Source organism: Anabrus simplex, chromosome 1 (assembly GCF_040414725.1).
Source record: "Anabrus simplex isolate iqAnaSimp1 chromosome 1, ASM4041472v1, whole genome shotgun sequence".
In the NCBI taxonomy this organism is placed as follows: domain Eukaryota; kingdom Metazoa; phylum Arthropoda; class Insecta; order Orthoptera; family Tettigoniidae; genus Anabrus; species Anabrus simplex.
In genome coordinates, this window is record NC_090265.1 from 673,627,569 (window position 1) to 673,645,697 (window position 18,129).

The window sequence follows — 18,129 nt, forward strand, 5'->3', positions numbered from 1 at the left end:
ACCTCGTCGCCATAGAGTTGTGTTGTAACCAAGGTTGAAATTTACAAACACAACTTTATTTTGCTTCACTTTATGATATTTACACAAATAACTGAAATTTATTTTGAAGCAAAAAGGAATATTGAATCTTGAGAAAAGTCTGTCTTTATACAATATGTACAGGTTTGCAGTCTTTATATACACTTCTATCTTGAAAAGATAGTCTTTGTGAATTGACACTTTGATAGTCGAGAACTATCTGGCACACTAACATAAATGTTCATGAGAGTCCTTGTTTGTTGAAGTGCCTGAATTCCTAAAAAGCAAGTTCAATTGATTGAAGAAATTCCACCTAGCGAAACTAAGGGAGCTTGCATAAGTTAGGGAATGAAAATGGCTTGTAAAAGAATTACGGAACATAGGCAGCTGAAACAGGTAAGGGAGCGGTGACCAGAGGTGAAACCTCGTACTGCCAGAAATTCAGTCCACCTGGTCGAAGCACATTTTCAAGAGGAGTAGCCTCCGTGCTCGACGTAGGGTGTATTCTGGAGCTGGACACCGGGGCAAGTGGGCAAGTGAGCAGGCAGGGAGCTCCTATTTATAGTACACTCGATGGTCAGGCACGCGCACTGAGGGCTGCGCGTCGAAGCTAGTAGAATGATACACAGGCGCGCGTGCAGCTGGCTGGCGGAGCGAGAAGGGAGCGCCGGACATACAACAGACTACGTCTCGGGATTTCTCGAGACTAGCGCAGGCACTGTTTCTCGTGAGAAATCTCGAGAGCGTTGTCCCTAGTGATGGGCAGTCTGAGACGAGGTCTTGGGATTTCTCGAGACTAGCGCAGGCATTATTTCTCGCGAGAAATTTCGAGAAATCTCGGGGGCGTTGTCCCCCACAGTTACTCATGGGCTGCGAATGGACTCGCGAAGACTCGAGTCTGGGGTCGTAAAACTCGAGGTACTCGAGGCCGAGGACGCTAGCAGCGTTATCTGCGAGCCGCGGATGGAAACAACACGATGCTTAATATTGTAGGTAGGCCAAGGACAAGTATTGGGTCCTCTTCCCAATAATGCTCAGTGATAATGTACAAAGTGATGTTGCGATGCGAAACTTAACATCACCGTAAAGTGTCTTCTCAGTCGCCCTTTGAAACAGTCGTTAATCTAGAAGCACACACACAGTACCTACCTTACCGAAAAAATAAGTAAGATATTATACGGCAGGACAAAATACCGGAGGTGGAAACAATATAATTGTTATTCTTGGATACCTCACCAAATGCCCAGAGCATTCCTTCAATCAATTGAACGTTGTGGACGTTTAACTAGGGCATTCGTTGTTCTACTGCACAACAATATATAGTCCTACAGCCGAACATGTACATTATGCCGTATTTACATGAATATATAGACCTACACAACAAAACCATGTTGTAACGTAAACTAAGGAACGTGTGGATACAGGTGCTTATGAGCCACAGTCCGGCTCCATGGCTAAATGGTTAGCGTGCTGGTCTTTGTTCACAGGGGTCGCGGGTTCGATACGCGGCATGGTGGCGAATTTTAACCATCATTGGTTAATTTTGCCGACACGGGGGCTGGGTGTGTGTGTTGTCTTCAACATCATTTCATCCTCATTATGACATCCTACTGGTATCAAATCGAAAGACCTGCATCTGCCCAGCCGAACATGTCCTCGGACACTCCCGGCGCTAAAAGCCATACGCCATATCATTTTACCGGCGCAGTGTGAAATTGTAGAGATCAGGCAGGACAAACGTACATTTTCGACTAATCTATATATATAAAATAGCTTGTCCTGACTGACTGACTGATTCATCATCGCCGAGCCAAAACTACTGGACATAATGAAATAAAATTTTGGGGATACATTCATATTAAGATGTAGGTGCTCGCTAAGAGAGGATTTTTGGATATTCCGTTGCTAAGGGGGTGAAAAGGGGGGGTGAAGTTTTAAAATGAGTGCACTTATATCTCAAAACTTTAAAAGTTTACAAATGTAAATATTGGTATTTAGAATCTTCTTTGAAAATAAGGAAACACGTATTTTTTTGTTTTCAGAAAATCCCAATAGGACGGGTGAAGAAGGGTGAAAAATGGGTTGAGTGCCTTTAATCAGGATACCGGTACTTATATCTCAGAAACTGAAGATATTTCAGACCTGAAAATTGGTACTTTTGATCTCTTTTAAAAATAAAGAAACACGTATTTTTTTGTTTTTGGAAAATCCAATTAATGGGAGGGTGAAAAGGGGGTGAATTTTTAAAATGAATGTGTCTACATCTTAAAAATTTTAAAATTTACAGATGTAAAAATTGGTAGTTAGAATCTCCTCTAAAAATAAAGGAACACGTATTTTTTTGTTTCCTGTAAATCCCAATAGGAGGGGTGTAAAAGGGTGAAAAATGGGTTGAATGCCTTTAATGAGGATACATATATCTCAGAAACGGAAGATATTACAGAACTGAAAATTTGTATATGGGATCTCCTTTAAAAATAAAGAAACACGTATTTTTTTAGTTTTTGGAAAATCCTATTAATGGCGGTTAAAGAAAAGTGACAAATTGGGGTGAATTTTTTGAAAGATTACCTTGGAAACGTAAAATGTTACAGACGTAAAAAGTGGGTGTTTGGAATCTCCTGTAAATGTAAAGAAACATAGGTGATTTATTTTTGGAAACTCCACTTTAGGGGAACCCAAAAGGGGTGAAATTTTAAAATGATAATTTTTACAGTATATCTAAAAAAAATTAATATGTTACAGAAGTAACTTTTAAAGTTTGCAGATGTAAAAATGGGTATTTAGAATCTTCATTAAACATAAAGGAAAACGTATTTTTTTGTTTTCGGAAAATCACAATAGGAGGGGTGAAAAGGGGTGAAAAAGGGGTTGAATGCCTTTGATAAGGCTACTTATATTTCAGAAACTGAAGATATTACAGACCTGAACATTGGTGTTTGGGATCTCCTTTAAAAATAAAGAAACACGTATTCTTTTGTTTTCGGAAAATCCCAATAGGAAGGGTGTAAAAGGGTGAATAATGGGTTGAATGCCTTTAATGAGGCTACTTATATTTCAGAACCTGAAGATATTACAGACCCGAAAATTGGTATTTGGGATCAACTTTAAATGTAAAGAAACAGGTATTTTTTCGTTTTTGGAAAATCCAAATATTGAGGGGTGAAAAGGGGGGTGAATTTTTTAAAATGAATGTGTCTACATCTTAAAAATTTTAAAATTTACAGATGTAAAAATTGGTAGTTAGAATCTCCTCTAAAAATAAAGGAACACGTATTTTTTTGTTTCCTGTAAATCCCAATAGGAGGGGTGTAAAAGGGTGAAAAATGGGTTGAATGCCTTTAATGAGGATACATATATCTCAGAAACGGAAGATATTACAGAACTGAAAATTTGTATATGGGATCTCCTTTAAAAATAAAGAAACACGTATTTTTTTAGTTTTTGGAAAATCCTATTAATGGCGGTTAAAGAAAAGTGACAAATTGGGGTGAATTTTTTGAAAGATTACCTTGGAAACGTAAAATGTTACAGACGTAAAAAGTGGGTGTTTGGAATCTCCTGTAAATGTAAAGAAACATAGGTGATTTATTTTTGGAAACTCCACTTTAGGGGAACCCAAAAGGGGTGAAATTTTAAAATGATAATTTTTACAGTATATCTAAAAAAAATTAATATGTTACAGAAGTGAAAAATGGTATTTTTATCTCTATTAAACATAAAGAAACGTGTATTTTTAATTTTCGGAAATACCACTTGGGTGGAGGGGGGGTGAAAGTGGCTGAAAATGGTGTTGAATTCTTTTAATTAGATTACTGATATCTTAAAAATGAAGATGTTACAGACGTGAAATTTGATATTTGCAATCTGCTTTAAAAGTAAAGAAACACGTATTCTCGGAAAATCCAATGAAGCGGGGGGAGGGCGTGAAAGAATTGAAAAATTAATTGACTTTAATTGTATGAGAATATATACATCTAATAAAAACTAAAGTTGTTACAGACGTGAAAATTCGTATTTGGATCTCCTTTAAAAACAAAGAAAAACGCCTTTTGGGGGGGGGAAACCATCTTGGGGGGCGGGAGTGTAAAGGAGTTGAATTCCTTTCATGAGGACACATAAATCAAAAAGTGAAGAAGTTAGAGTCGTGATAATTGGTATTTAGAAGATCCTTCACTATTAAAGAAACAAGTATTTTTTGCGGGAAAATTCACTTAGGGGGGGGGGGGGAGTAGTTTGAAATGAAGTGACAAAAGTAAATTATATTTATGGGGATACTTATATCTCAAAACTGAAGGTAATAGACGTGAACATTGGTGTTTGGAATCTCCCTTAAACATGAAGAAACACGCCTTCTTTTAATTTTTTTCTGGGGGGGGGGGAGGGTGTTGGCCGTAAAAACTAACGGCGGTGGGGTGTAAAAGGAGGTGAGACCAATTGCTTTTACTGTTCTTAATGTACTTATAAGGATCCTCCGTTGCTCAGGCGGCAGCGCGCCGGCCTCTCACAGCTGGGTTCCGTGGTTCAAATCCCGGTAACTCCATGTGACATTCGTGCTGGACAAAACGGAGGCGGGACAGGTTTTTCTCCGGATACTCCGGTTTTCCCTGTCATCATTTATCCCAGCAACACATAATAATAATAATAATAATAATAATAATAATAATGTTCCGGACCGTCGTCAAATGTGCGGACCGCGCTGGAAACGGCTCCTGGACGGGTAATGACTAAGAATGCGGTCCGGCCGCGGGTTCAGTGCCGCCAAGGCACCCAATATGACACCACGCCGGATCTCCTGAAGGATTTTATCCAGATTAAAAATGATTATAGGAAAATACGGTATGGCAAAGATTTACGGACCCAAATGACCGGGAAGAATACCTGAGCCTAGCCCGGGAAGTACGAAATCGATTGCTGGAAAGGAAGATTGAAAAATGGGAGGAAACGTGCCGTAATCTAATAGAAAGCGAGTCAGATCGGGAATTTTGGTAGATTCTCGCTGAAAACGTGTCAGATCGCGAATTTCGGCGGATTATATATCTCAAACAATAAGCATTCAATTATAAATTTCAGTATAATACCGTAGCGAAGCACGGGTACCTTGCTAGTCTATTTATATTATAGAGGGCATTATTGTACGCTCGTGACTATACAAAGATTATACCTTACCGCAAAGTTTTTAAAGCTGTGTGTGGTATATCTGATCTCACAATTGTGTGAACATAGCGCCCCTTACCGAACCTTGCGTCTCGCACTGTGTGTTCAGATGAATCTACGTAACTAGCGACTGTATTAAGATATTTTTAATGTGAAATAGGGATACAGTGGATTGGTATCTTTCTTTCTTAATCTGTTTACCCTCCAGGGTTGGTTTTCCCTCGGACTCAGCCAGGGATCCAATCTCTACCGCCTCAAGGGCAGTGTCCTGGAGCGTGAGACATTCGGTCGGGGAATACAACTGGAGAGAATGAGCAGTACTTTGCCCAGGCGGCCTCACCTGCTATGCAGAACAGGGGCCTTGGTGGGGGATGGAACGATTGGAAGGGATAGACAAGGAAGAGGGAAGGAAGCCTACAATGAATAGTTAAATTATGTTCCTAATCTTCACTCCGTATCCCAAGTTACCAAAGGCTAACCTACTGGGCGATATAATGCAAATATGCAAACTCATATCCTCATATCGAGGTGGTGCAGCTCCTTTCGGGGAAACCCCCATTGCAGGTGAGGTGCATGTACCATTTCAATCACATACCAGCCTTCCTGACATTCTAAAATTTCTGGCGGTGCCGGGAATCGAACCCAGGCTTCCAAGGACTACCCGTTACGTTACAGAGGCGCTGTAATGAACGAGCCCAACTAAATATAGACGAAGGAGAAAAGGAAGAATGTCACTGTGTGACAAACTAAACGAATGACATTTCGAAACAAATATGTTACGGTCTTCCACTCGCGTGTTTCACGTTATGGTCATTTACGTACCGGTAGCTGTTGTAATAGTATTTAATGATTGGGGTATTAATTGCGACTGCTCGGCAACGTCGCAGTTACGGATCGTGACGTCACGGTTGAGACTCGAGTACTTCGCACGGGTCACTCGGCGAGGATTGGACTCGCCAGACTCGGTTCTCGCGAGGCCAAGCGTCACTCGCGCACATCACTACCCACAATGTGCGGCGAGCAGCGTGTCGTAGCCCTGCAGGTAGTCGGAGCTGAATGTTGTTTGTTCCGACTATGCGAATAGCCAACCACGGGCCTTCTCATTTTCGTAAATACGTGTCAACAAGCGACTAGGGCGTTCACTTCTACCGAGGTCGATTTTGACGCAGTATAACATAATTATAAAGGATACGCATTCTGGCATTGTATGCACTGGTAGGTACACGAATGAGTGGTTTAAGTACAGAACCTGACGGCTACTGTAGGTAAACGTACTCCGATACTAGAGGCGTGCATTATTCAATCAAACTACAGACGAGGCCTCTGTATTAGTATCACACATTGCACAACTGCAGGCTTATTTCACGCAATAAAACTATTCAGTTTGACACTTTCACGGCAAATGTTGCCTTAAGTATCGGTATCTCTGCCCTAGAAATGAAGTGATTACAGTCGAGCCGCTGGCTGTCCGGCCCTGACGTTTCTCAGACAGTGTTGCCGATTTTGAACCATACGATATAAACAAACACACACACCTAAAATATTTCACGTATACGTAGATCAGATTCTGTGTTAATGCGACGGAAATGCGTACGGAAAGGTGCGAAAATTGCCTCTAATATACTGAAAACCAACACTGGTGTAATCATAATAATAAAACGTTCCAATTAAAATTAACTGCACTCCAAAACAGCGTAAATATAACAAAACATTCCAGTCGAAGTTATGCATATTCCAAGAACAGCGTAAAGATAATAACAAAGCACTGCAGTCAAAATGAAGCACACTCAGAGAATAGAATAACCGTAACTCAAAAACAGTAGGCTATAGACTTAATATAAAATAACAACATTAAAACCGAACTGTGTGAATAGTATCACCGTAATTTTAATAAGTCAGAATTAAAAAAAAACTGAAAATAGTATCAACGTGGCAATAAAAACGTCGCTGTTACAATAAAACTTCAACATGCTCATAGAATAGTAGTGCCGAAATAATAAAATATTGTAATGAAATGAAACAAATTATATACTCACAGGGACTAATCCAAAGGGAATACGCCACACTCTCCGAAAATATCGGTGTCTTCGTCCTTGTCACTAATGTCACTGGAGTTACTGCTATCATCCTCACCCAGGAAAATAATAAGTTCTTCCACTCGACAATCAACAATTCCATCAGCTTCATTTGCCTTGTGTAAATCTTCCCAGGTGTGACTCACAACACTTTTCCGCTTATCCGCTGTAACAAGTTTGACTACCTCGTGCACTAAGCGTTCAACATCAGTCAGACGGAAAGATTTGTTATTTTCGGCAACATATCCTTTAACTTGTGCCCAAATTAACTCGATTGGATTAAAGTGGCAGTGGTAAGGAGGAAGCCTAATTACCCTATGACCCTGAGCCGTAGCGATGGAGTCCACTTCGTAGGTGCAAAATCTATTCTTATGGAGTTTTACACTTTGTAGCAGCTCCGCCTTTGTCATTTCTGCAGATATCCCCGGTACATTATTTCCCACCAACCACTGAAGAATGATATATTTTCCGTCTTTCATCGTCGGTGCTTTGTTTAGTTGCACAGAGTGATAGGGGGCATTGTCCATAATAATTACGGAATTGGGGCTTATGTTTGGTAGCAAAGAATTTTTAAACCACGTTGTGAAAGTTATCCCATTCATTTCTTCGTGATAATCACGAGTGCTCTTTGATCTGAAAAGAAGCATAGCTCCCGGAACAAATCCATTAATGACACCTGCATGAAGCAAAATAAGCCTACTTCCCTTCCCAATAGGTGCTTTGAAAGTCCCTGGTACAGTTTCATCTGTCCAGGCCACCGTTTTAGAATGTCCGGCATTTACCCACGTTTCATTTAACCATACCACTCTATCAGGACTAATCTTCAGAATTTCCATCAAAAATCTACCTAGCCATGCTACAATTTCACTTCTCTCCATCGCAGCTTTTCTCCCTAAAAATGTCTTCCAACGAAAGCCAAGTTCTCTCAGTATTTTACTTAAACTGGTCTTTCCTCCACTGAATAAGCGAGATTCTTTCAAATAGTCAAGTAATTTATCACGCGTGGGAAATTCCCTCCTCTTGTAATAACTATAAATATGTTGCCTTATCGCATCCTTTTGAAATGCATCTAGTGATGTCTTGGGACAATTTCTTGATCTTCGTTTTTCAGGAGTACGCAGCACTTCAGAGGGTGTATTAAGATCCACTGTACACTTTTTTCTTTCTTTCTTTCTTTCTTTCTTTCTTTCTTTCTTTCTTTCTTTCTTTCTTTCTTTCGTAACACTTTTCACAGTTGTCCTACCTACTTTTAAAGCGTCACAAACTCCATCCACCACTTTTGTAACAGGAAGAAGAGGCCCACCGTTATCACGCTCTTTCTCAAAATATTCACGTAGCCGGTATATAAATTCACGGCTTTGGCTTTTATAACAACTGATTTTTTTCTTAGTCGTTTCCGATGATCCACTGGCCATGTCACAATAACAAAAACAAACGGCTTACACACACATTGAACGCATACACTTCATGCAGGCTAGCGAGCAACTGAGGCCACGTGTTCCTCTTCAAAGAAGTGGCATCACCGCACTAGCAGTACAAGAGAGTCATGGCGACATGAACGGTGATTGGTGCTTGCTGTTAAATCTTAAATCTGGCGCGCCAGTGACGTCAGGCATTGCAAACCGTGACGATTATTCTACCACTAGCAGAACTCTTAGTATTCTTTGTGGTAACATAACTTTAATTAAAACAATAATATCAAATCGACGAGGGATGTAGGTTTCAATGATTTAATATTAAAATCATACGGCACATTGTAAATTTATAATAGTGTTTTCAAGGTTATATGTATAGTTTCAAATCGCCGCAGGTTGGCAATACTCTTCTCTACTCTTATTTTTTCTTTTCATCACAATCTGTCAGGGCCGGACAGCCAGCGGCTGGACTGTAGCTGGACAATCCATGCCCAAAAAGTAGGACATCTCATGATGAACATTCGCGATTGCTAAATGGTTTAAATGCTCACAAGTGTTTACCTCTGTTAGTTCTACAATCGTCTCAAATACGAAAATGACCTGTCTGCTATAGAACTTGATACAGAAATTGTTCATTTGTGTTTAATGAACATCAGTAACTCTGGAAGGATGATATCAATTTACTTAACTGCCTGTTTGCAGTGGTTAGGGGTTTTGGCTGCTCCTTCGGAGTAAAGTTTACGGAAGAAGTCCAAAACCGAGTTGTCAGGAGTGGCTCAATGATAGCCCATTTATTCGAACATTGGAGTCTCCTCTTCCCGTCTCAGGCAACGCGGCAAACCTTCACAAGACAGACGGAGAAACGTGGTGTTCTCGTGAGTGGAATTACGAGGTTTCCATTGCCTAGCAAAGAGTATAATTATTAATGGTCTCTGGTAAGAACCCAACTGGAGTATGGTTCCAGTGTATGGCACCCTCAACAGGATTACTTGATTAAAGTACCCCAAAGAAAAGCAGCTTGATTTGTTCTGGCTGATTTCCGACAAAAGAGTAGCGTTATGAAAATGTTGCAAAGTTTGGGCTGGGAAGACTTCGGAGAAAGGAGACGAGCTGGTCTACAAATGTTTATGTTCCGAGCTGTCAGCGGACAGATGGCGTGAAATGACATTATTGGACAAATCAATTTGAATGGTGTTTTTAAACGTAGGAAAGATCACAGTATGAAGATAAAGTTGGGGTTCGAGAGGACAAATTGGGGCAAATATTCGTTTATAGGAAGAGGAGTTAGGGTTTGGATTCATTTACTAATGGAGATGTTCAATAAATGTCCATATTATTTGCAATTATTTAAGAAAAGCCTAGGAAAACAACAGATTGGGAATCTGCCACCTGGTCGACTGCACTAAATGCAGATCAGTGTTGATTGATTGACTCCTGAACAGTTGAAAACTTTCTGCAGGCGTTCGATCGCACTCTTCTCCCCATCAACAGACAGGGAAGTGCCAACGCTATCCCAAGCCTTTTGTGTTGCACGAAATGCTATTGGCTACACTGAGGGCCTTTAAAACGTTGAAACTTCTATGTATACTATGTATCTAAATAATAAATACCGTAGTTGCCTCTACTAAAAAACAATAGAGGTAATAATAATAATAATAATAATAATAATAATAATAATAATAATTCGTCGCCATAATACCTATGTGTGTCTGTGCGACGTAAATCCAATATGAAATAATAATAATAATAATAATAATAATAATAATAATAATAAAAGTTAGCTTCTTTGAAAATTATTTTATTTTCCTTGATGAAAGTAAATGTTAGGAAAATTTCTTTCTTTATGACAGGCTTTTCATTTTAAAATATATTTCTCTGATGCAGGAGTGGTATGAAGATTTCGACTTTTTTAAATACAGACTTATATGCGGAGTCCTATATTCAAAATGGTTTTTGATAAGCCTAGGAACGAGGGACGCCAATTTGAACGTATTGGACGGGCTGGCAAAAGCCAGGATCCCATCCACTTCCTTAGACTTGTGGTTTTAGTGTCTAGCAGAGGGTCAACGTCATCATCCTGCAAAGTAAATAAACAGAAAATGACTATGTCTGCTCTCTAACAATTAGACATTGAACAACTGCAGGTATAATGAGGATTACACTCGTTTTCGTGAAATAATATCCATGTTCTTTTCACAGCAAAAGATGTCTTATTTATCACTGCCCTAGAAAAAAGTGATTAGCTGGAGATTGTTGTCCACTAACTAGAATTTTTCATAAGGATTGCTAGATTTGTTTTTTGTTTTTTGCTATTTGCTATTTGCTTTGCGCCGCACCGACACATAGGTCCTATGGTGACGGTGGGACTGTGAAGGCCTAGGAATAGGAAGGAAGCGGCCGTGGCCATAATTAAGATACAGCCCCAGCATTTGCCTGGTGTAAAAATGGGAAACGACGGAAAACCATCATCAGGGCTGCTGGCATTTGGATTCGAACCCACCATCTCCCGGATGCGATCTCACAGCTGTACTTCCCTAACCGCACAACCAACTCGCCCGGTGGGGAAGGAAGCGGCTGTTTAAGGCACAACCCCAGCATCTGTCTGGTGTAAAAATAGGAAACCATGGAAAACCATCTTCAGGGCTGCTGGCATTTGGATTCGAACCCACCATCTCCCGGATGCGAGCTCACAGCTGTGTTCCCCTAACCGCTCAGCCAACTCGCCCGGTGAAATACCAGAACTCAGTTATCTATATAATTCAGAAGAATGAAGAATGAAGTGGGGAAGTATATCGATGGCTTCCTTTTAAAACCTCGTATGTCCCAATGCTCCTCCTACCCATTATATTCCTTAAGACTGGTCACGCCTCCCAACCACAGTCCGTCAGAATAATTGTCATTGCGTTCAATTTCCTACGCTGATGTGTAAAGGAAAATGAACCTTACAATACCGTATTTGAAAAATGTTGTTTGCTTGGCGAATTTACGCACTCCTACAGCGTAATGTACTTAGGGCCATTTTCCTTAACAAATTAGCATAGGAAAATGAACGCAATGAAAATTACTCTGTTGGACTGCATTTAAATATGTGGCTGGGAGGCGTGACTAGTCTCACACAATAGCATGGCAAGGAAGAATATTGGGACATACAATGTTTTAACAGGAAGTTACCGATATACGATGAGCAACACATAGTTGTTAGTTAGCAGTGGTGACCTGACGGAGCGAAGCCTAGCGCACCTCTCCCCACGGTCCCCGCACGTATCGGACATTCAGCAGCCAGCAGCGTGAGGTGAGTCGAGGACACAGAGCCTCGTCTACAAGGTCAGTCTCCGATGCCTTGCCCTCAGAAATACGCGCGACGTTTTCTCTCATTGCTTTCAAGTTTTGTAAATGGATCAATGTGTCAGACGCTTATATTATAATATGCATTAGATTTCCCTCCTCCTCATTTAAGATTTGGGCTTCACCGATAGCCCTGGTAGCCCTCAGTATATCCCACGGCCATGTATTTATGAACCACTATCTATTACGGTTTTCGGTGACGCCGAGGGAATTTTATCCCGCAGGGTACATTTGACGTGCTGGTAAGTCTACCGACACGGCGCTGACCTACAGAAATTGAGCACATCAATATACCACCGAACTGGGCTACAATCGAACCTGCAAACTAGAGCTTAGAACGCCAAGTGCTTAACCATGAGTGCCATGGTGAGGAATCGATGTAGAGTAATCAAAACACGATATGTTCTAGCTGGTCGACAGCAGTTGCATTCTATTTTTAACGTAATGCCGTGCACGATAAAAGACAAGGTTTAAAATCATGGTAATGTGAATTGAAGCAGTAGAAAGTTTCTTTGAGGGCAGAAGCGACGATTGGGACTTGGAAGTTGGAGGAAGGATGGGGAGTATATACATCAAAACTGAAAAAAGCTCAAAATGGTAAGTTTGTTGGAGCTCTCTGAGCGAATTTCGACACAGAAGTAAAGGCTGATAGTTTACCTATTAAGAGTTAATAATAATTTGTCGAGATTTTCATTCATACTATACAATAAAACATTCACCAAAAGAAAAACATTACACATGTATTACAATTATATAGAAGTACGGCGTGAGTACAGAATTAAAGATACTTTAGTATTTAACTGCACACTAAGAAACTATCATAACAGGCACTAACGAGACCGCCAGACCGACGAATTCGTGCGGCAAGCGGGTGAATCATACCTCAGTGTCCATGACCTTAGAAGAATAATATACCCCTGCTACCCTTCCTCACAGTGCATGACAAGTCTCCATTACTTGATGTGGCACTACGCAAATCGGTTAGCCTTGAAAAACGAAATTTTGAGCCTATTTCCGTGAAAAATTTTGTTAATTGAAGTATATAAAGGAAATATTTCGCTGGTAAGACAACAAGGCTTGTATAAATTGGATTTTTAATCATTCCTATAATAAATAATTTCAGGTGGCTAACATGTAATAAAAGTGTAATGTTTTCTCCACAAAGCGGAGGAGGGGTGTCTGCCCCCGTAAGCCCCCACCCTAATCACCGCTGCTGTTAGAGGGTGGTATAGATTCATCATATTCTACTGCGAATTACAGTCTCGGAGGGTGGTATAGGCTGCAGCAGGTTCCTATGGCGCAATACGGGAACACTGCTCTTATTGCGAGAGCAACTTACTGCAGGTAGGCTAGGCCTATAAACAAATCTTAATTTACTCTACCATGGCATGCCACTTATTTGGTCGAGCTAAAAATTATGAATGGTTAAACCGTTATCGTCCGCAGAGGCGTAACGGACCCGCCCTGCAGAAACATAATTGGGGCCCCTTAAGAGAAAGTGTATTACACGTCTCAACTATTGATGGGCAACGCTCTCGCTCGAGACTCTCGAGACTGACGTCACAGATCTCGAGACTCTCGCGAGAATCTCGAGACCGATCCACCTGTAGTGCAAGCTGTGCGACGTACCAGTAACTACGACTGTAAACTTGATAGTATATTATTGGCAGTTATTGCGTGAAATAACGTTCTCTTATGAAAACGTGTGAGCCAATACATTTTGTCAAAAGCCTGGAAAAGTACTGCGTGTTCAACTATGAACCCCTTAATACCACTAACGAAAGTGAAAACCGAATGTCAGTATCTTAAACTGTTCACGGCTCATTTGAGGTGGACATTTTAGCTGAATAAACCTCCATAATTTGTGAATAACTGTAGATAGGATGAACACCTACTTGGATGCTAGAGGCGTAAATTATTCGAACCTGAAACGGGGAAGATGTGCTTTGCTACATATGCAACCCCCATTACACATGAGTGGAACGTGTAGTCTAAAATGCCCGACTTTTCTCCAGTTCATTCAGCAGGGGTGATGGGCAACGCTCTCGAGACCGATTCTCGTGTGCTGCGAGCTGTTGGACGCGACGTCCCGGTAACTACGAGTGTAAGCTTGATAGTTATGATCAGCAGTTCTCATATGGAAACATGTGTTACGAAAATTTTTGTCAAAAGCCTAGGAAAGCACTGCATGTTGAGCTATGAGCTCCTTAATACCATTAACGAAAGTGAAGAAAGAATGCCAGTATCTTAAACTGTTCACGAGTTATTTCAGGTGGACTTATTAGCTGAATAACCCGTATAATTTGTTAGTAACTGTTATTATGATGTAAACCTACCTGGATGCCTCACAATCGTTATCGGTAGGGCACCTTCTTGTGATTCAGACCGGGCCGGAGGTGTTTTGTGACTATTCCTCTTCATTTATATTATGAGTTTTTAAGTGTCGGATCATCCTAGAATTATTTCTGCTGGCGTAATTTACTTCTTTTGAATAAACAACACAGCGAGCTGTGTAATGTGGTATCTCTTCAATATAACCGACATCCACGACTTACGTTGCATTTCGGACATCGTCTACAAGTTGTCACGTACAACTAGACACAATTACACATTGCACTGTCATATACCGAAGTACCTTATTATTATTATTATTATTATTATTATTATTATTATTATTATTATTATTATTATTATTATTATTATTATTATTATTATTATTATTATTATTATTATTATTATTATTACCAAATACATCGCAGATGGGGAATATCCCGGTGGCAATGGTCACTTACAGTAGTGTTATAATAACCAGCATAGTGATGTAGGCAAGTTTTCCTTCGTAAAGATGGCCATAAGGGATTGGAATAAATTACCTGCAGCAGTCTTTGATAGATTTTCTTCCGTTATCAAATCGTTCAAGATGATGATTAGTGCTAGTGCAAAGTAAAAGCTGTCAACGACGGACACTGAATTTGTGATTGTCTGCTGGATTTATACTGTTAAAGTAGTAGTACTTCTTCTAATACTTTCTCTCCATGGAATTGCTTGTTGAACTCTTGTCGTTTTAGTTGTTGGGTAGTTGGGTAGTTTGAACTTAAATATCACTTGTAGTGTTCAGCTAGTAGTAGGTAAGTTCAACCTATAGTATTGTAAGCCATAGTGTTAAGTAATGGAAATAGTTAAGTTGTGTGTAATGAAGCTGGATTTAGAAAGTTAACCTAGTAGTACAGTACATATTTCTTGTCATACTTTCGATCGTTGTTGTCGTTATAGTTGTAGGGTAATGATGGTTTAACTTCACTTTATTATCACTTGTAATATTAAGCTAGTAGAAAGCTCAACCTATAGTAGTGATGGGCAACGCTCTCGCTCGAGACTGACGTCGCAGATCTCGAGACTCTCGAGACCGATCCTCCTGTAGTACAAGCTGTGCGACGTACCAGTAACTACGACTGTAAACTTGATAGTATATTAATGACAGTTATTGCGTTCTCATATGTAAACGTGTGCCAATACATTTTGTCAAAAGCCTGGAAAAGTACTGCATGTTCAACTATGAGCCCCTTAATACCATTAACGAAAGTGAAAACAGAGTGTCACTATCTTAAACTGTTCACGACTTATTTGTGGTGGACATCTTAGCTGAATAACCTTGCATAATTTGCGAATAACTGTAGATAGGATGACAGCTACTTGGATACCTGAGACGGGGAAGATGTGCTTGCTACGTATGCAGCCCCCATTACACATGAGTGGAACGTGTAATCTAAAATACCCGAATTTGCTCCAATTCTTTCAGCAGGGCTGATGGGCAACGCTCTCGAGACCGATTCTAGTGTGCTGCGAGCTGTGCGACGTCCCAGTAACTTCGAGTGTAACCTTGATAGTTATCATCATCAGTTCTCATATGGAAACGTGTGTGACGATAAATTTTGTCAAAAGCCTAGGAAAGCACTGTTGAGCTCCTTGATACCATTAACGAAAGTGAAGACAGAATGCCAGTATCTTAAACTGTTTACGAGTTATGTCAGGATGACTTCTTAGCTGAATAATCCGTTTAATTTGTAATTACTGTTATTAGGATGTAAACCTACCTGGATGCCTCACAATCGTTATCGGCAGGGTAGCTTCTTGTGATTCAGACCGTCCGGAGGTGTTCTGTGACTATTCCTCTTCATTTATATTATGTGTTTTTAAGTGTCGGATCATCCCAGAAGTATTACTGCCGCCGTATTTTACTTCTTTTGAATAAGCAACACAGCGGGCAGTGCTACGTGACATCTCTTCAAAATAACAGACAACCACGACGTACGTTGCGTTTCGGACATCGTCTTCAAGTTGTCGCGTATAACTAGACACAATTTCACATTGCACCGTCATATATCGAAGTGCCTAATTATGACGCGAATACTCTATAACACCGGGCGAGTTGGCCGTGCGGTTAGGAGCGCGCAGCTGTGAGTTCGCATCCGGGAGATAGTGGGTTCGAACCGCACTGTTGGCTGCCCTGAATATGGTTCACCGTGGTTTCCCATTTTCACACCAGGCAAATGCTGAGCCTGTACCTTAAGGCCACGGCCATTTCTTTCCCATTCCTAGGCCTTCCCTGTCCCATCGTCGCCATAAGACCTATCTCTGTCGGTGCGACGTAAAGCAAATAGCACCAAAAAATACTCTATGACAGTGTAAGGAATTATTTCCTTCGTCACCAAAATATCGGTAAACACAAGCAGAGGTCATATGTTATTGAATGTGAGGTCTGATAACGATGTACACCTACCTGTCGAAAGAATTGGAGCAAACTGAAGAATTTTATATTACCCGTTCCACTCATGCGTAATGGTGGTTGCATACGTAGCGAGGCGCATCTTGCCTCGTCTCGAGTTCGAATAATGCACGCCTCTAGCATCCAGGTACGTGTACCTACAGTAGCAGTCAGGTTCTGTACTTTTTTTTTGCTAGCTGCTTTACGTCGCACCGACACAGATAGGTCTTATGGCGACGATGGGACAGGGAAGGGCTAGGAGATGGAAGGAAGCGGCCGTGGCCGTAATTAAGGTACAGCCCCAGCATTTGCCTGGTGTGAAAATGGGAAACCACGGAAAACCATTTTCAGGCCTGCCGACAGTGGGGTTCGAACCTACTAAATCCTGAATACTGGATACTGGCCGCACTTAAGCGACTGCAGCTATCGAGCTCGGTGGTTCTGTACAACCACTCATTCAAGTACCTAGCAGTGCATACAATGCCAAGATTCGTATCCTTTATAATTATGTTATACTGCCTCAAAAAAACCTGGGTAGAAATGAAAGCTCTAATCGCTTGTTGACACGTATGTACGAAATTGAGAAGGCTCGTGGTTGGCTATTCGTATACTCGGCACAAACAACATTCAGCTCCGATTACCTGTAGGCCTACGACACGCTGCTCGCCGCACAATGCGGGGACAACGCTCTCGAGATCTCTCGAAATTTCTCGCGAGAAATAGTGCCTGCGCTAGTCTCGAGAAATCTCGAGACCTCGTCTCAGACTGCCCATCACTGGTCTCAACAACACACACGCGTTTGACAGCAGATGATACGCGCAAATCCTGAATGCAGTCAACTGCATTTCCCTTTAATGATATATAAAGACTTAAGACCGAGGTCATAATTAATAATTAATGGATTTTAATTGTAAAATAAAATATTTTGTAGGGATTGAAGTAAAACATCTACTTCTATCTCTTGTTCTAATAATGTTAAAACTTTACTGTACTCAATCTAGTGAAATGAAATGACGTATGGCTTTTAGTGCCGGGAGTGCCCGAGGACAAGTTCGGCTCGCCAAGTGCATGTCTTTCAAATTGACCCCCGTAGGCGACCTGCGCGTCGTGATAAGGATGAAATGATGAAGACGACATGTACACCCAGCCCCCGTGCCTGAGAAATTAACCAATGATGGTTAAAATTCTCGACCCTGTCAGGAATCGAATCCGGGACCCCTGTGACCAAAGGCCAGCACGCTAACCATTTATCCATGGAGCAGGAAACCCAATATTATGGAACTACATCATGCGGTGTGATTTCTGGGATGCAATTGTATTCATTAATTTAGTCCTTTTACATTCGATGCTAAGT